Raw genomic sequence first — 17,351 nt, forward strand, 5'->3', positions numbered from 1 at the left:
GGAATAAAATCTCATTGGGGTTTTCATTTTGTTACTTTGCTTTTGCCTTTTTTAACTTTGAAAAGCCATGACAAACTGTGTAATTTTAATTCAAAACCTGAAGTAGCCTCTATGCATGAGAAGTTTCAGTCAACCTTGAAGTTTGTTGGATACTTGAAGTCAAATGCATATCCTACCTGCATTTGGTATAATTTATTTATTTATTTATTTTGTGTGCCTGCTTAATTTTGTGCATTTGTATGCACAGTGTTCTTTGTAATTTGTATAATCGGCAAGGTAGCTGCAGGAGCAACCGTTAATATTAGTCTTTTACAAATATTGCCTTATTAACTATGTTGGATGTATCCCAAATAATGCATTCATTAGAGACTGAAATAATATAGGCTGAAATAATCATTTCAAAATGTGTCTCCTCTGAAGTTTGGATTTAATGCAACAGTTATTTGATACTGCTCTTTGCATACAAATTCTCATTTGGTACATAAATTCTGAATAATATTTAGGTCATGATGTGTGTGTGTATTTCTATTCTGCATCTATGAAATAGGGTATGTCGTTCTTAGATGGTGAAGGGGGATAGAAAAATGGATATTTGTTTGGCTTCCTAATTCATAGCCTTTGTTGTTTTGGCTATATCTTGTCTCTACTAATGTTGCTACAGAATACTTAATTTAATAGATGAAAGATTGAACTTAAGGAAACCGATCAAAGTCGCTGATCCAGTATGCCAATGGGAGCATTCCAGAAACAATAGTCACTGCCAAATACTGTGTAGCAGCATTACAGAGAGTTATTTCATACAGGAGTAAGAAAAACTGAAAAAAGTTAACTGGGCTCCAAAGGCCTCAAAACAAGCAAAGATCTAGAAAACTTAGAGCTAAGCAAAAATAAAATTAAGCAAAGAAGACATGAAACCCAACTCTGAGTTGCATTCTCTTTTTGATCCCTCTAAACGTCCAGTTTTTCCTCTCACCCCACTTTCTCTCACTAAAATTCATTTCTGTATTGACAAAGGTGAATTCCTGTATTTTTATTTTTGTTTTATAATTTCTGGGAATTGACATAATCCTGAGACTTCTTGGTGTCCAAGGAGCTTCACTGAAGGCCATTCACATCCATTGGAAGTCTTCTTTATCCTGGTGCATGATCTCAGCTTGACTAAAGTCTTGCTGGACTTTCTGATCTTATGTTCCAGCACAGGGTCACCTAGCACAACTTTTCATCATCTTTGCACAGGTATATGACCTCAGTGTTATTAAAGCATTGCCAAGCCTGGGTTATTCCCACCTAACAGGAATGACAGTAATCTCTTCTTACAGTTACATCTATGAGCCAGACAGCGGGTTAAGTATCACTGTTTGTGCAAACATGTGGAACATGGGAAACACAGACCTGTATCTGATTAGGATGTCACATGAAAGGGCCTGCTGGCAAATAACATTGTGTTTTTGTTTTAATGCAACCTTCTGTTTCTCTTTATCTTGACTTTTTAAATAAAAGCTCTGGAGTTGACTAAGTGTCTCTCCTAACCATTCATTCATGTGCCAAGCTTTTAAGGAGAAGTTAGAAGATCACATGGGTTGTTGCTCTTAAGCACCTCATGACTTGGAAAGTGATGGCTGTTAATGAATTTCAGAAGGCTGTGCCTCATAGCCTCTTTACCTTATAAGGGAAATGCATGAGTGAGGGCACTTCTCTTGAAAGCCCTTCTTTAGACACAGACTGAAGCAGACTAGTGTTCATTCCAATATCCCTTTCCCTTCAGCACATTAGCACTAAAGTGACCAATTAGGGGGCATGTTATCCTTAATGGGAGGCAGAGCTATCCTCAAGTCCACAGCTCAGCTGCTAAATGCCATGGCACCCTCTATCATCTTCTACTCCCTTGCAATGGGCACAATTGGGTGCCCCCGCCAGACGCTAGTCAAGATAATTTTAAAGCATTATTAAGTAGGCAGTTTTTAGAAGATTAATTAAGTTTATAAAGAGAACAATTTAATGTTCTGTGCAATTCATTTACAGTTTTCTAAATAAGTTGTTCTGCGCATCAAATTCCCTGGCTGTACAATTAAAAGGCTGTCATTCTTGGCTGAGATTTGAACTGCTATTGGAATCTTGGGATACAAAATCCCTGGGATTTAAATTAAACCAGAACTGTTTCCTGAAAAAGTAATATGTAATTTTATATATATATTGTTGAAGCAACATGGTTTTAACGCAGCAGCCTTTCAGACCTGAAAATTACAACTCTTGTGTTGCTTTTTAAAGTCTCCTCAGAGTGTATTTTTTAGAATAATATAACTGGCAAGCTTGACAAGGCCATTGTAATGAAAGTGCTGTAGACAATGATACTGAATTAGTTATTTTCTTCCATAGAATGCTAAAATACCAGTAAAATGTATTCATTTTGCTATCTATACCTTTTACATATAGTTTCTAAGCATTTCTCTCACTAAATTTATAACCCACTTGGGTTCCATTATGAAACCCAAGGAGGTGTACATGTGATTCCCAGGCAGTCACCCATCTAGACACTGACTAGACCTAGACCTGCTTATCTTCAGTATGTTGGTGGCCTCAAATGCCTTTAAACCAAACCATGGAACATATCATCAGTCGTTTATGAAGTATGCAATCTTTCTTTGCAATGTGGTGACGTAATCTTATTACATGATCTTAATCTGTCAAAGATAATACTATAGGTTGGGTCCAGAGTTAGTCATGCTTATAGCAAAACGAAATCAATGGAACTTAGTTAGTCATGACTTATGTCCCATTTATGACTAACTCTGGAGCCAACCCTATATTGAAATAAATACTCATCCAGTCCCCCAATTTGCCCAGAAATTTCTGTTCTATAGTTTCCAATTCTGTTTCCTTACAAAAATTTTGTTGGCAGGTACGATACATTTGATCAATTGTGGTCTCACTTTATATTTGTAATGCTAATACAAACCATGGCTAAGAGCGAGCGAGCGAGCGAGCATGTGGGTACACAGAGTGAAAACCACTACCACTTTGCTCCTCCCCCAGTATTATTGCTCCTATGCCACTTAGAACTAAGCTCAGTCCAGGTTTGACAAATGCTAGGCTGAGCTGTGGCTTAACAGCAGCAGGATCAAGAAGGAATGAAGTGGCCACAATTGTTGCTGTGCACCCACACAGTTATTCGTTCATGCTAACCCAGGGGTTGGCAAAGTTTTTGTGGCTTGGGCCAGTTCACAGTCCCACAGATGCTGCGGTGGGCCGGAGTGTGCAAGCATGCATGCACAAATGCTATTTCCGGTGCTCCTTCTGGCGCAGAGGAGCTTCCTACAGCCAATGGGAAGCCGGTCAGCGTCGTGGGAGGCGGTCCCCACTCTGCTCTACGTTGGTTTAGCGCGGCGCACAGGAGCCAACTGAGCAGGTGCCGGGGGTCTATGGGCTGGTTAAATGGCCTTAGGTTGCTGACCCCTGGTTTGACTTAGCATTACGTGCAAACTGGGCCATTGGCTGGGTAAAATATATATTCAGATCATAGTAAGAAACAAAAGGTGGTATTCAATTTAGTTTTATCCAGAGAAGACCCTTTAAAATTAAAGGGGGGGTCCCTTTACCTTTACTTGGTGGCATGTTCATTGATTCCAGTGGGTCTACTCTTGAATAAAATGCAAGATTTATAGCTGCTACATTTCTACTTCAGACACAGTAATGGTTACACACAAGTGAGAAACAATCAGGGACATTAAAACTGGGGTTGCAGGATTAAAACTGTAGCCTGAATTTCTCAGTGTGTCTAAAATTTGCTGTCACCATTCATACCTCATGCATACCTGATGCTGTCATGGCATTTGGCCATCAGGTCTTGCATCTGACTTGCCCCTGCTGCAGGGAGGATGCTGGGCCAGATAAAACTCTGGTCTTAACATGCAGGGTTCTTACATTCCATATATACTATATATATATACTGTATGTGTGAGTTTTTAGAAAGTAGACGAGTATGTTCAGTGGATGCCATATGTATGGCCACAGGACTGTCTTCTAACTGAAAGGATGAAGAGAGGAAGATAAAGTGACAGTTTTAAAGTATTTGATTAATCCTTTGACTGCCATGACCTGAGTGAGCATAGAGAGGCTGGAGCTCCCAATATATTTTCACAATCTTACCTGCTAGTCAAGGAAGAGGAATCACTTTTAAATCTTTGTATCTTTGGTCTATTTAACGCAGCAAAAGTCCTTGTCATTTCCTAGCTACCTGCATGATAAAAAGGATATACTGTAAGTTGATCCGGACACTTTATTTTAGATGTTTTGGGAGGGGGCAGTTACTGCCAAATGCAGTAGGCAAACGGTAATAAATAGATTCAGTGTTAGAGTCATTTGTTTTATAGGAACTCTTCTAATGATACACTACAGAGTATTTTGTAGTACAGTGGGGTTATGTTATGGTGAAAATTCCTAGATGGAGAAACCAAATGCTGTGATCTCAGGTGCAGGCAGGAGGAAGCTCCCTGGCCCAGTTGTTCCACTGTTGCTTCTGCTCTGTTTTGAAGATGGTATTCATCTAGAGAGGAAACCAAACAACCACTACAGGTATTGCCACATTCTTGAACTATCACTTTCCACTGTGAATGGAGAGATTAAGTGTTAGTGTTAGATATGTGTATGGGGGTGGTGGTGATATAATGCAAGAATTATACCATATAATTCAGGAAAGCAGTGAAATGGGGAAGAAAATATCCAGCCCCTGTCTAAGCCCAGTCTACGTTCTGGTGAAGTGGGAGGTGGGTCAGAAAGGCAGCGTTCACTCCCGTTACACCCTTCTTCAAATATTATATGAGTGAACCAACTGGTTTTTAAATGTAGCAACTATTCACTAATTTTGTGATATCTCAAAATGAACTAAAGAAATAAATGTCTAAGCATGCTGCTGTTATGCTGGTCTCAAATGGCTTCAGACCACACTAATAAGTTTTGTTATGTTCAACGTATTTGTTACTCTTCTCTCATAGAAGAAGCAAATAGAATCAAGAGCACATTGTTGGAAATGAAATTCCCTACATACGTAAGGCATTAATTATTGTACAGCAAGAAAATATGTAAAACCAGATTTTACCTCAGTCCTAAAGGTGATTTTTGGCTAGAAATTATGAAATACTGGGTTTTAATGCTGACGACGTATTTTAATTGAAAAATGTAGTGAGTCTATAAAGCAAGCTTAACATTTATTGCTATAATTTCATATATGAACTCTGGCAAATGATGTAGCTTTGATTCAACCTTGACTTATTTTAACATCTAAAAAAGACAAAGTAGTTTAATATAAAAGGAACAAATGTACAGTACTAATGCAAGTGATACAATAAATACTACAGATGAAATGGTAGGTTTTTGAGAGAGAGAAAATAGCATTTTTATTCCCATTTTTTTCATGCAGCGTAATACAAAGAACTTGTAATCTAATTTATTTCTGTAATCATAATGCTATTTTAACTTTCTAGGTTGTCTTTTCTCTAATGGATTAGATAGCTGCTGTCATGGAATTTAAATAGGAGTTGGGAGAAAAGATTTTTCAAAGACAAAAATAGCATGAAGTGCCTAATTCTCAGGAGGAATGCTGGTTCTCTCTCTGTGCATCTTTGAAATATGAATTTATTTATTTTTCACCCACCTATAGAAGATGCTCCATCATTACTACAAGTACAATAATGACTTGGATTCAAACCCTTGTCACAATCTAATATGATCACTGGTGAAACTGTATGTACTTTTATGAGACTCAAGTACAGGGGTACACAAAGTTGGTTATTTAATTATCTTTCTTTTTAAAAACATGTGGTTTTTTGGCCTGACCCTGAGGTCAATCTGATACATTTGGTGGGGTTGTAGGATTAAAGAAAATGATTATTCCCCCCACATTGGATTGTGTAAGTGAATCTCATATTCTTCTACTGATCCACTTGATGAAGCATTTCATCTCCAGATGAATGGTTTCATGATTGTGTTGCCTTAGAGCAAGGGTTCCAACCTGTTTAGAGATCCTCAATATTATATAAACTGTTGCATACACGCACATCCTCACAACGAATGCATCAGGTTGATAACCTGGGTCAGCTAGAATGCATCTCAGCTTTATTTTAAACTCAGTTAAGATATAACAGTATTCAGTTGCCAAATGATGATGGGCATACATGTTTCTTCCTTCCCCTCACTTCTTATCATTCAGTTTTCTGCCTTTCTGTTAAAGTTGGTCACTGTGGTGTTCAAATTGGGCAAATTGTGGCTAGCACTAACCTGGGCTGCATCTAGACACATCAAATAAGTGTTCAGTTAAATGCACTGTAAACTCTTACAGGGAAATCCAGTTGGCAAAGACAGGACTCCACAGAGCCATCTGGTGCCGCAGTGTTATATCACATATTTGACACATAAAAAACGCTTTTTCTTTACCAATCAATCTGAGTCCCTAGATTGCCTCCAACTTGTGTTTTGAAGCTAATTGTTTAAAGTTAAATTTTGAAACACATTTTTAGAACGGCTAATCATTACCCAAATAGCATGATTCAGCAAACTATTATTTGAGGAAGACTGAAAAGAAAGTGAGAGGGGAAACATGGGAGTACACAAAGCTATGTGGTGCTTCCTATTGCAAACCATGGTTTGGTTCATGACCAACATTAGGTCAAACCATTGTGTGGAAAGCATAAACACGCACAACTGGGGGGGGGAATACTATGTATAGGTTTAGGTTTTACAGTATATGTTAATATTCACTGCTACTGTGTACTTAATTGAGATGTCCAACTCAGTGTATGAGAAAAGCTGTTAAGGTGAAACAGATCCAGGGAATGTTTGCTTCGGCCTCCTATCTCACCTTTCCCCCCAAAGGACCCAAAAGAGATTATTCAGTTAATTGCTAATTGAGAGTAAAAAATGTATTGATTCTCTTTTGTTTTCTGACTGGTGTTAATAGTGTCTCATTCCAGGTCACTAACTGCTTTCCTGTACTATTTACATCAAAATCTTTAAGAGCACAAAGGTAGCAAAATTTGAGACAGGAAAGCGGGAGGAAATGTGGCACTGTTGTGATTGACGGTTGAATATTGTCATCTTGTTTTGTATTCCAAGTAAAGGAAGGGGGGATGTTATATACTGTGTGGAATCGCTTGCCTAAGTTGCCATGCATGATAGATTCCGTTTACGGTTATTCCATCTGGGGTCAAAGCTGGAGGTAGCACTTTACCACCTATTGTCATTTAAGAAACCTACCCAGGGGGTATTGGTTTGCTTTGCTTTTGTTTTTGTTTTACTGTGTATTTTGTGTTTTTGGTTTTGTATTTTTTATGTTGCAAGCCGCCCAGTGATGTTTGAATGAAGGACCGTATACAAATTTAATAAATAATAATAATAGTAATAATAATAAATAAGAAGAATCAAATGTTCATTAATTTCTGCAGATGGTAAATCTGCCTGTTTAAAAACACTCTAAACATCATGACAACTACCATGTGAATAGAATTGAGGGGCAGTGTGTGTACACACACAAACATCCACATCTTGATTATTTTGTCCTAAAGTTCTGGGGCATCTAACATGCTAGAAGGGGGTGACCATTTATTTCATTCCTCCTGTGAAACTATCTTCTACACTGAAATAAATTAGAAAGTCTTGCTTTCTTAGGAGCTTCATGTGTACATTGAAGAAGAGTAGAAGAGTTTGGATTTGATATCCCGCTTTATCACTACCCGAAGGAGTCTCAAAGCGGCTAACATTCTCCTTTCCCTTCCTCCCCCACAACAAACACTCTGTGAGGTGAGTGGGGCTGAGAGACTTCAGAGAAGTGTGACTAGCCCAAGGTCACCCAGCAGCTGCATATGGAGGAGCAGAGATGCGAACCCGGTTCCCCAGATTACGAGTCTACCGCTCTTAACCACTACACCACACTGACTCCCATTGTAGCTCCGGCATTGACAATAAGTTAAAAGTAATGGGTGAGGTGTTGAAGTAATATTCAGACATGTTGAGAATATGAGCTCTTTAGAAGTTCAATGGGGTTTCCAGATGATGCATTGTGCTTGTGATATCAGCAAGAGGGAGTGCACAAGTTATATATTCCCACCCTTTTTTCATTTGCTGTCATCACGGCAGACACGTACAATAATTTGAGGCATTGTCTCTTACAAGTTGCATGTTCAGCTTTGCAACTAAATGTATGAGCAACAAGCATGAAAGTATCCAGCTTGCCTCTGTGTGGTGGTGTGGGAACCCAACACTTAGCAAAAAAATGTTTTAAATTGGAAGTCCTGCCAGGTCTCTCTGCCCCTCCCAAGATAAGTTTGTTGTTTGGTTAGTATGTTTTATTTGTGGGTGTTTTGGGGAGAGCATTTTGCTTGTGTTTGGAAGGGGGTTCAGAGCATCACCTGTTCTTCTCTGAAATGTGCATTTTGTGGTGCACACAGTAAGTTTTAGATTTCTAAATGTGTTCTCAGGCTCAAAAAGGTTAGTCACCCTGCTCTACATTTTGCTACAATGTCATACATAAAGACATAATGTGAATGAAAAACTGTTTGGCTATCGTTTGTTAAAAAGCATGTTTCTGTTGCTTTCTTTCACATGGTACTTCTTGTTTGCTGTATATTAACTAAAGCAAACTCCTTGGCTGATGTGAGAGTGTGGCACATTTACCCTAGTAATTTGATTGGTGTTATAATACTGGAGCACATTACCAAACTAACATATCAATGTCAGTGCTGTAGTAAACAACAATAGCTCCATAAATTTGAATAAATTTAGTAGGGATATAAATGTGGCGAAGAATAGCAAGATCCTGCTGGATGCTCACAGCAGACATTTTACACAGGAAAAGCTATTCCCATATGCCCCAAAATAGGCATTAAAACCAATGTACCTCTTCTTTGACATCTGTTAGAACAGAATGAGTCCATTTGAAATCCCCCAAACACACTGTCTCAGTGACAAACTGTAGTAAATGAAGCAAAATGATTTTGGGAAATGAGAAAGTGTAAACAAGCCAATCAGACGCCATCTCCTTTCTTGGATTGTTGTGATATTTTCCAGGAATTGCTAATATAAGCTTATGAGTGTGTGTTTTCTCTCTTTCCTTTGTCAAAGCTAGAACTGCTGCTGCAAAATGCTGGACCCATTCTACTGCTTTCACATAATTCAGATTTACATTGTAGGCCAAAACCTTAGTTTTAATTAAAGTTCCACATATATATGTGTGTGGGCATATGTGGGCATTTTGATAAGGCGTGACTGATAGTACAGAAATTATTTTGCTTTTGTTTTACTTCCATTTCAAAGCCTGGGAATTGTCTGCCTTCTGCAGTCATGGCTTTAGGATTTTCTTAATGATCTTGAAGAATATAATGTTGGAGGTGCTCTTGGATCCATCATTGTCCTTGGAGGATCAAGTGTCAGCTACCGCAAGGAGCACCTACGCTCACCTTCAGTTAGTACACCAGCTACAAGCTTTCCTGGACAGGGATAGCTGGGCAAATTATGCATTGCTGACCTCCTGATTGGATTATTCTAATTACTGTGAGGGCCTTCCCCTGAGACTGCTCTGGAAGATGTAGCTGGTGTAGAATAGGGACATCCAGATATGCTCCTATTACACCTGTGGTGAAAGAACTGCGCTGGCTGCCGATTAGCTCTTGCTTAGTTTCTTGTTATTAATACATAATCCCCTGAACATCTTGCTTAGTTTCTTGTTATTAATACATAATCCCCTGAACATCTTGGAACCTAGTTACCTCTAACAGACCCAGTAGTTCATGAATATCATCAGGGAAGCTCTTGTAAGTGATGCTGTGTGTTATGGACCATTGTATGGCGGTGACTCATGGGATGTTTTCTGGTGCTGCCTCTGCTGTCCCTACTATATAGGAAAAATCATGTGTGGGGTTTTTTTTCCCTTTTACATAATTAAGTTTGACTCTGTCTTATTGTTTCATACAATGTTTGAATACATTTTTATTGCAGTTTTAATTACATCACTGTACGTTTGTAACATTGTGGTTTTAGCTGTTGTACACCAGTTAGAACAGGGATGGGGAGCTGGAACTGTGAGCCACTTTGACAGGTGGGTGGAATCGCCCACCTGTCAATCACCTAACGTCACATTACACCACATGATTATGTTCAATCCACAGGAGTAGCCTGAAGTTTATCTCAGATTTTAGCACTGTAACCCCACACTGTTAAAACTGGAGATAAGCTTCTGCCTAGTGCCTTTTAAAGAGTGAGAAGAGGCTTATCTCTTATATGAATTCAGATTGAAGAGAAGAGAAACACTGCTTGCTGTTTTGAGAGTAAACTGTCAAAGAGCAGGCAGAGGCTTGTCTCCAGTTTTAGTGTTGTGGTGCTTAGTGTTAAGTTCAGAGATCCCTTATTTTCTTAGCACTTAGTGCTTAGATCAGAGATAACAGCTCTCTGTGTCTCACATCCTAAGGCAGATCAGGTGACTGCTAGGTGACCATAGTCTTGTGGACCAAATTCAAAGGCCTGCCTTATTGGGCCTATAGGCCAAATGCTCCCAAGCTCAGTGCTGGAAAGGAAGACTAGACTGTAGGTCCAGGTACAAGGGAACTAATAGGCTCACTCTGTCTCAGACAAGAACACCAAATGCCACAGCATCACTGTTCCTTACAAGATTCACTAGGTTATGGGAAAATACATATTTTCAAAACTTTTTTTAAGCTATAGATTTGAATATTATCCCCATAGTCAACTGTTGTTATGTATTGCTTTTTTTTTTTTTGTTTATCATACTTTTATTAATCTTTTTATAAAGTTAATTGTTGTTAACTTGCCCTAAAAACTTACTTAGTGTTACAGAGGGCAGTATTAATTTTAGTAGCAAATAAAAATAAATTCTAATCTTGGACTCTTATTATCCTCCAGTAATTTTATCAAAGTGCCATAGCCTGCAAACTCTCATTCCCAGTGTTACCCACACAACATGTTGGCCATCCATATGCTAGGTAAAAGAACTCGTTTTTGCTCTATGGGCAAGCAAAAAAGAATATCAGGTGGTTTGAAGGAATGTGGAAATATACCCCTTTCTCAGCTCTTTTGTTCCCAGTTCTTTGTGTAGGGCCTGACCAGTTGATTCCCCCATGCACAATAAAACATTTTTTGGGTTTAGTAAATATCCCAAAATATGATGCAAGCCAGTAAATAAATAAATAATAAAATACAACTAGTGGGGCAAGATAATTGGATGGGCTTTTGATTTGCTTGCTTCTGCCAGTGTTACTGAGTGTTACTGAGTGTGCTGATGTGACTTGGTGTGTTTTATTGCCTGCCACAAGCTGTAAAAAATGGTTCAATAGTAGTAGTCTAACCTAAGGGCAGGAATAGTGTCAGAATAATTGGAGGTGGTTGGAGCGAGGGGAAAAGGTACAGACGCTCAGTCATATAGTAATAATTACTTCATTCTTTTCTATTGACAGTATGGCAAGCTGGATAAGATGAGCAGATACTAATGATGAGTCTACTGAATTTCCTTTCTCACAGTTTCCTGCCTGTTACCTATACATCCTGGGGACAGCATGCATTATGTACTAATTTCCAGCATTTTCAGCAGCCTGTTTTATCTAACAGTTACTTGTTTTTACAATATAGGATACACAATAAAAGTATTACTTGTTATGTATAACCAGCACATGCACCGGGGGTGTGTGTGTGTGTGTGTGTGCTAGAAACGCAAGGTTTGCTTTAAGGACTTTTTTTTTACTGTTGCTACTATGAGAGCTCAAGCTTTTTAAAGAATTATTTTTTAAAATAATAGTTAATGAAGGTTTGAGAAATCATACGTTTGCTAAACCATTATATTATAAATCTTTAAAAAAAGAGAGAGGTGGCGGCTGCTTCTTTAAACTGATCGCAGAAATGGGATAAACTTGCAGCCTCCTGGAGAGCAAACTGCAATTAGTCATCGGCTGATGTACTTTATGATCAATGTTTATTTGATATGTGTTGATAGCTAAAGCCTTTTTATCCCTTCTGTATATTTCCTTCCCCTTTCATTTGCTAGTTACCATTCTGTTTGTAATATTTTCCTTTAAAATCAATCAAAACATCCCAAACTTCAACGAAAATTATATCTGTGAGACTTTGGAAGCTACATGTTTTGTGGTCTAAAACTATACCCATAGGAGTAGCTAGGAAAATGCCTTTGCTAATCCTAAAGAAGTCCTCGAGTTTCCTTTTGAAACTGCAGGAGAGAAAGAAACTGCAGACCAAAGATATTAATATATGAACTAAATCATTTGTACCAGGTTGTGAGTTTATAAAACATTGGGAGGCAAAACCCCTTACCATGCTATTCAGTGTAGGACAGATAATTCCTTTTGAAGCTCCTTTAGGGGAGAGAGAATGGTCAGAAGGCAAACAGATTTGAAACCTCTCACCCTACCTACATTTACAAGCTCACAAAACTGTATTTGTTCTGTTGACAAGATTACTAAGTTGACTGTGTCTTGTCTAATTTGGGCTTCAGGGAAGCCAGTAAGTTGTGAATAGAATGTTAAACCTAGATCCAAGAAACCCATGTTCAAATACAGTCTTAGCCATGAAGGTCACTTACATTAAGCTAATTTGCCTTTACCTGCCTCATATGACTAGTGACAAGGAAAAGTGGGGTAACTTCTTGTAAATGTCCCTACAACTCCACTATCCATTTGTAGGTGGCGAACTCACTTGCTGCTAACTGCCTCCCACCCCACCCCAATAGAATACCCCTGGGAACAACACTGCGTTATCATGTAGTCTTCCAAAACAACAGTTGGGGTGTAAACCTGTATGAGGCCAAGATTTCAGCTAAGGTGACTAGATGTTTCTTCATGCAACAAAGTACATCCAAAAATAAAATTAGTTGTCAGGAAGAAAAGGTTTCTACACAGCCTTCCCTTAATTTTTTATTTTTTTTTAATTGTTAAAATATTTCTAACCTGCCCTTCATTGCAAAACATCATAGTGAGGAACAATACTTCATTTAATAAATTTCAAAACAAAAGGACAGTTAAAGTTGCAGTAATCATTTTGTTTTTTACTGACATATTTGCTGACATATTGCTAAAACTACAAAGCAGCACTTTCCAATTTCCAAATTATTGAGTAAGAAGTGCAAAAGTCACTCTGAGCCACTAACATCACTTGTGATTCCAGTAACAGAGCTGAATCACCACTAGAATGTACATGTATTATTTCAGGGGGGAGTACAACCCTGAAAAAACAGGCCATCCACTACTACTACTACCTTTCATCTGTAGATCCATCTTATCAGGTTTAAGTCTCAAATGTTTTGTTTTTGGTGGGTAGGAATGTTTTGTTCTTCAGGGGATAATTCTGCCACTCCCTCTTCTCTTTGAACTAGACCAAATATGTGCAACAACAAGAGCACAATATATTTGTACCTCTAGCCGTCCTTAGATTTGCTTCATGTTCAGCTCTGGATAGGACAGAAAGAAATATTCCTGAACTGAACAGAAAGAGAGCAAATAATTTCGAAGCTATTTGAAATCTAAATGAGGAGCTTTTATTTCTTCCTAGTACTTGGGTCTTAGAACAAAGTACTTCAAATACGGAAAGCATTTAGTTTAAGCGGACAAGATAATTACTGAAAAAGTGCACAGTCCTTCCTACTGACCCACACTTGTCATGAAAGGGGAAAGCAAATAGGAACAGATGGCAATGTATATATTTTCTTCATTACAATAATGGTTATGGAGGTCAGAAAGCCATTAAAGAAGAAATCATAGGAGCCTGAGAAGCATAAAGGACTAAGCACCACAAAATTGCTTTAGGCTTTCCCATTAAAAAAGCTCAGTTTGCTAAGCACCAGTCATTCCTGTAAAGTATCATTGGGTTTAAACTGGTTTCCTGGGAGACATCCCATTTAAGCAGATTTCCCAATTAAGCACAGGATGCAGGTTTGAAAAACTAGTTCTGTACTAATTGATGAAGTGTAATATGTTTGTTCACTGCTTACATGGAAAGAGACTGATTTTGAAGGAACCATGAGAACTATGTTTACAAAAGTTCTTTATCAAACCAGGATCTCTGGGGCTAAATGACTATAGGAGAGTTCAGAAAATGCTTCTGGCTCTGCTTCATGGAACACAGTCCCATAACTCAGTCAAGGGACAATATTGAATTATGAACTCAAGATTGACAACGTCATCTTATAACATTAGGGAAAAACTAGGGACATTATTAGATCGCCTAGTCTCTCTTCCGGAGAAAGATTGCTTCTTATACTAGGTTTCCTAGTGATTTGTTCAGTCTTGATATCAAATGTCCCAAATGATTGTTCTCTTTCTAGTTTTAGATCATATTGTATCATGGAAGATTAATGGCCCATTAGGCAATTCTTAATATTAATTTCACCCTATTATATTTAATGGCAATTTTCTGTGAACTCATTTATGACACAAGAGCTCTCTTGAAGCAAGTTAGTTCAGTATTTTGTTTCCAACAGTGCACAACTAAGATGTCTGTGTAAAGCCTACAAGAAAGGCATGAGTGCAAGAGCATTCTCTTGCTCATGATCTCCAACAACTGGTATTTATGCTATTTTTGATACTGAAGGTAGTATATGGCCATCATGACTAGTAGCCATTGATTGTCTTATCCACAATTAATTTGTCTAACCCTCCTTTAAAGCTATCCAACTTGGTTGCTATCATCACATCTTGTGGAAAAAAGTTCCATAGTTTACTATTTACTCTTGTACTTCCACTTTTCTCTCCTTTCCTCAGTCTTCTGCCACCCGGCTTCATTGGATGGTGACAGTTTCTTCTTCTTTTTAATAATCAATTTTTATTAAAAGTTTCCAGCATAAAATGTAATAAAAGCCAAACTAATCTAAATAAGAATAATATAAAAAGATAAAAAAGAAGAAAATAGAAAGGGGGAAAAGAGAGGGGGGAATAAAAAAACTCTCTTTTGAAATTATATCTTAACCTTTATTCTACACAAAGGAGGGTGAACCCTCCCAGCTCTCACCTGGGAGCTTCCCCCTCTTTCCCCAGTCTCTTACCCTGAGAGATCCTCTCCACCCAGCCTCTTGCATCTTCATCTTCAATCCATCACTTTCCTTTTTTTATTAGGGTATTATTAAGGCTTTTCAAAATGCAGTAACAGAGAATATTAAAGAGAATAATAAAAGAATAAAGATAAAAAGAAAGATGAAAAGAAATAGGTGAAAAGGACTTGCAGCTATCCATCTGTAAATAATATATACAATAATTCTTCAAAATAGTAAAATGTTAGCATGGCCCCTGCACAAATGTCCAATCTAGATTAATATTCCACTGTTCCTCCCTCTGCTAGGTGATGTTTCTCCAATCTTCAGTCTGAGACTTTTCAGTTCATTCATTTCTTTCAATGCAAGAAGTCCAAAGAAGCTTCTCTTATTGTTGTTATATATAAGAATCAGCAATAGTTCTCCTCCAATCCCACAACGTTAGGTTGGTGCCATCTTCTAGTTAGTTTTATGAGACACGGAAGAAAAACACCAAATTGTTTTATTTATAGAGGTCCTACAACCACCACCACTGCAGCAGTGGATTTTCCCCCCAGTGCAAATTCATTTCCCCTATCTTCACTTAGAAGTCAATCCTTATGTTCTGTTTTCCAGACACCAGTCCAAATTACAAATTTGGACAGAAGACCTTTTGTATTGAAGCATGGGTCTGAACCAATTCATATATATTTGTGGTGATGATTGAGTTCAGTTTAAAGAGGGAAGAACACTGAGCCCTCCTCCTACCTTTATTTTCCCTCCACGGCTCTCTCCTTAAGGTGCTTCTCTCCCACACAGGCTTCAATGTCTGAAGTGACACAGCCTAGCTTGGAAGAAAGTATCTGGGGCCCCATTTTACAAATGAATGAAACACATAGGAGCCAACTCCTAGGGGCCATGGGGGCTACAGCCTCCACAATAAAATATTTGAGGGGACTGGGCCCCCACAAAGTTGATGGGCATTCCCATTCAAATGGTGTGTGTGCACTGTGTCATGTGGTTAATTATGTGGGGTGGGACTTTCCTGGGCCCCCACAATATTTTATTCAAGTGGGAACCCCTGATGGAGCATGGCCGTTTTAAAAAATCTAAGTTTGCAGGTGGTGCATGTAGTGTGAGTTAGTAGCTTTTGGATAATTGCTTGATCCTTTTTGTATTAAGAGAGCTGGAAATGAGAGGACCATCATTAGTCATGGTGTGTCCACTCGTTTCTTTGGCTGCATTCTCACCCTGGTCTAACTGCTTCAGTGGATCCTTGCAGTGCTTGAAATCCTTGTAAAGGTTGTTTAACCAGAGACTGTCATTGGTCAAAAGGTATCAGTGCATAGCAATGGTTCTGTTATTCCACATTCCATTCAAAAAGAAGACCTATTTGTTCACAATTTTTTTTTAAAGGTCAGTGTCTGGCCTAAGTCATCAGCTAAAAAATGTATGTGTTGCTTATACTTTTAAAATTTGTTACAATCTTCTTTGCTGAAACATCAGCTCATAGCATTGTGTATTTGTCCCAATACCAAGTATCCAGGAAAACTCTTGATCTTCTTTTTGTTAAGCCAGCAAGGACACCAGCAGTAGATACAATCAGCCAGCATGACAGTCTGGAGGGACTTGTTTGTCAGTATTTGAAGATCCCTTTTGTAGAGCAATTCTCAGTGGTGCATTCAGTTTTGAGAGTGCATCTTTTCAATGATAATTGCTTTATATTCATGATAATGAAATTCAGTCAAAATATGAGGGATAGTAATATTCTTTCTTTACTGCTAACTACTTTTTGCTGCAGATCCAGTTATAGATCCAGTTATACAAAGAATACCTGTACTGTATAGAAATTTCCCATTGATTTTAATGGCAGTATATTTAGAATAGATGCAGTTCAGAATAGTATACAGTAATGCTTATTAGGGGATGATGCACTTTCTAATTTGAATAGAAATACCTACAACATGGTGCAAACTTTCAAGTTGCCTGATTCTGTTGTAAAACATTCACTCACTGACTTTTTCATCCCCATGGAATAGCTCAATCTGGGAGAGCCCAGTCAGTACAACATGAAATTCTTAATCTCAGAGTCATGAGTTTGAGCCTAATGTTGAGCAAAAGATTCTTGAATTGCAGGGGGTTGGACTAGATAACCCTTGTGGTCCCTCCCAATTCTACAATTCTATGATTCTATGAAATGTGTGGACCTGAGACTACAGTAAAGGATTAGGTATAACAACACGAGGCACATCTAATGTGCATTGGAGAATTAGGAACATGCAGGAGGCTAGCCAACTCAAATCATTAGTTACCAAATACTAAAAATCATGCTTTGCCAGTA

General features: G+C 38.3%; 1 protein-coding gene across 29 annotated transcripts in view; it reads left to right on the forward strand.

Moving 5' to 3' along the window:
* The window catches only part of ROBO2 (roundabout guidance receptor 2), a 799,183-nt gene that overhangs the window by 589,041 nt on the left and 192,791 nt on the right, over positions 1-17,351 (forward strand). The gene's annotated exons all lie outside the window — the stretch shown is intronic.

The sequence above is a fragment of the Podarcis liolepis genome (genome assembly GCF_965112155.1).
Source record: "Podarcis liolepis genome assembly, chromosome: 4".
In the NCBI taxonomy this organism is placed as follows: domain Eukaryota; kingdom Metazoa; phylum Chordata; class Lepidosauria; order Squamata; family Lacertidae; genus Podarcis; species Podarcis liolepis.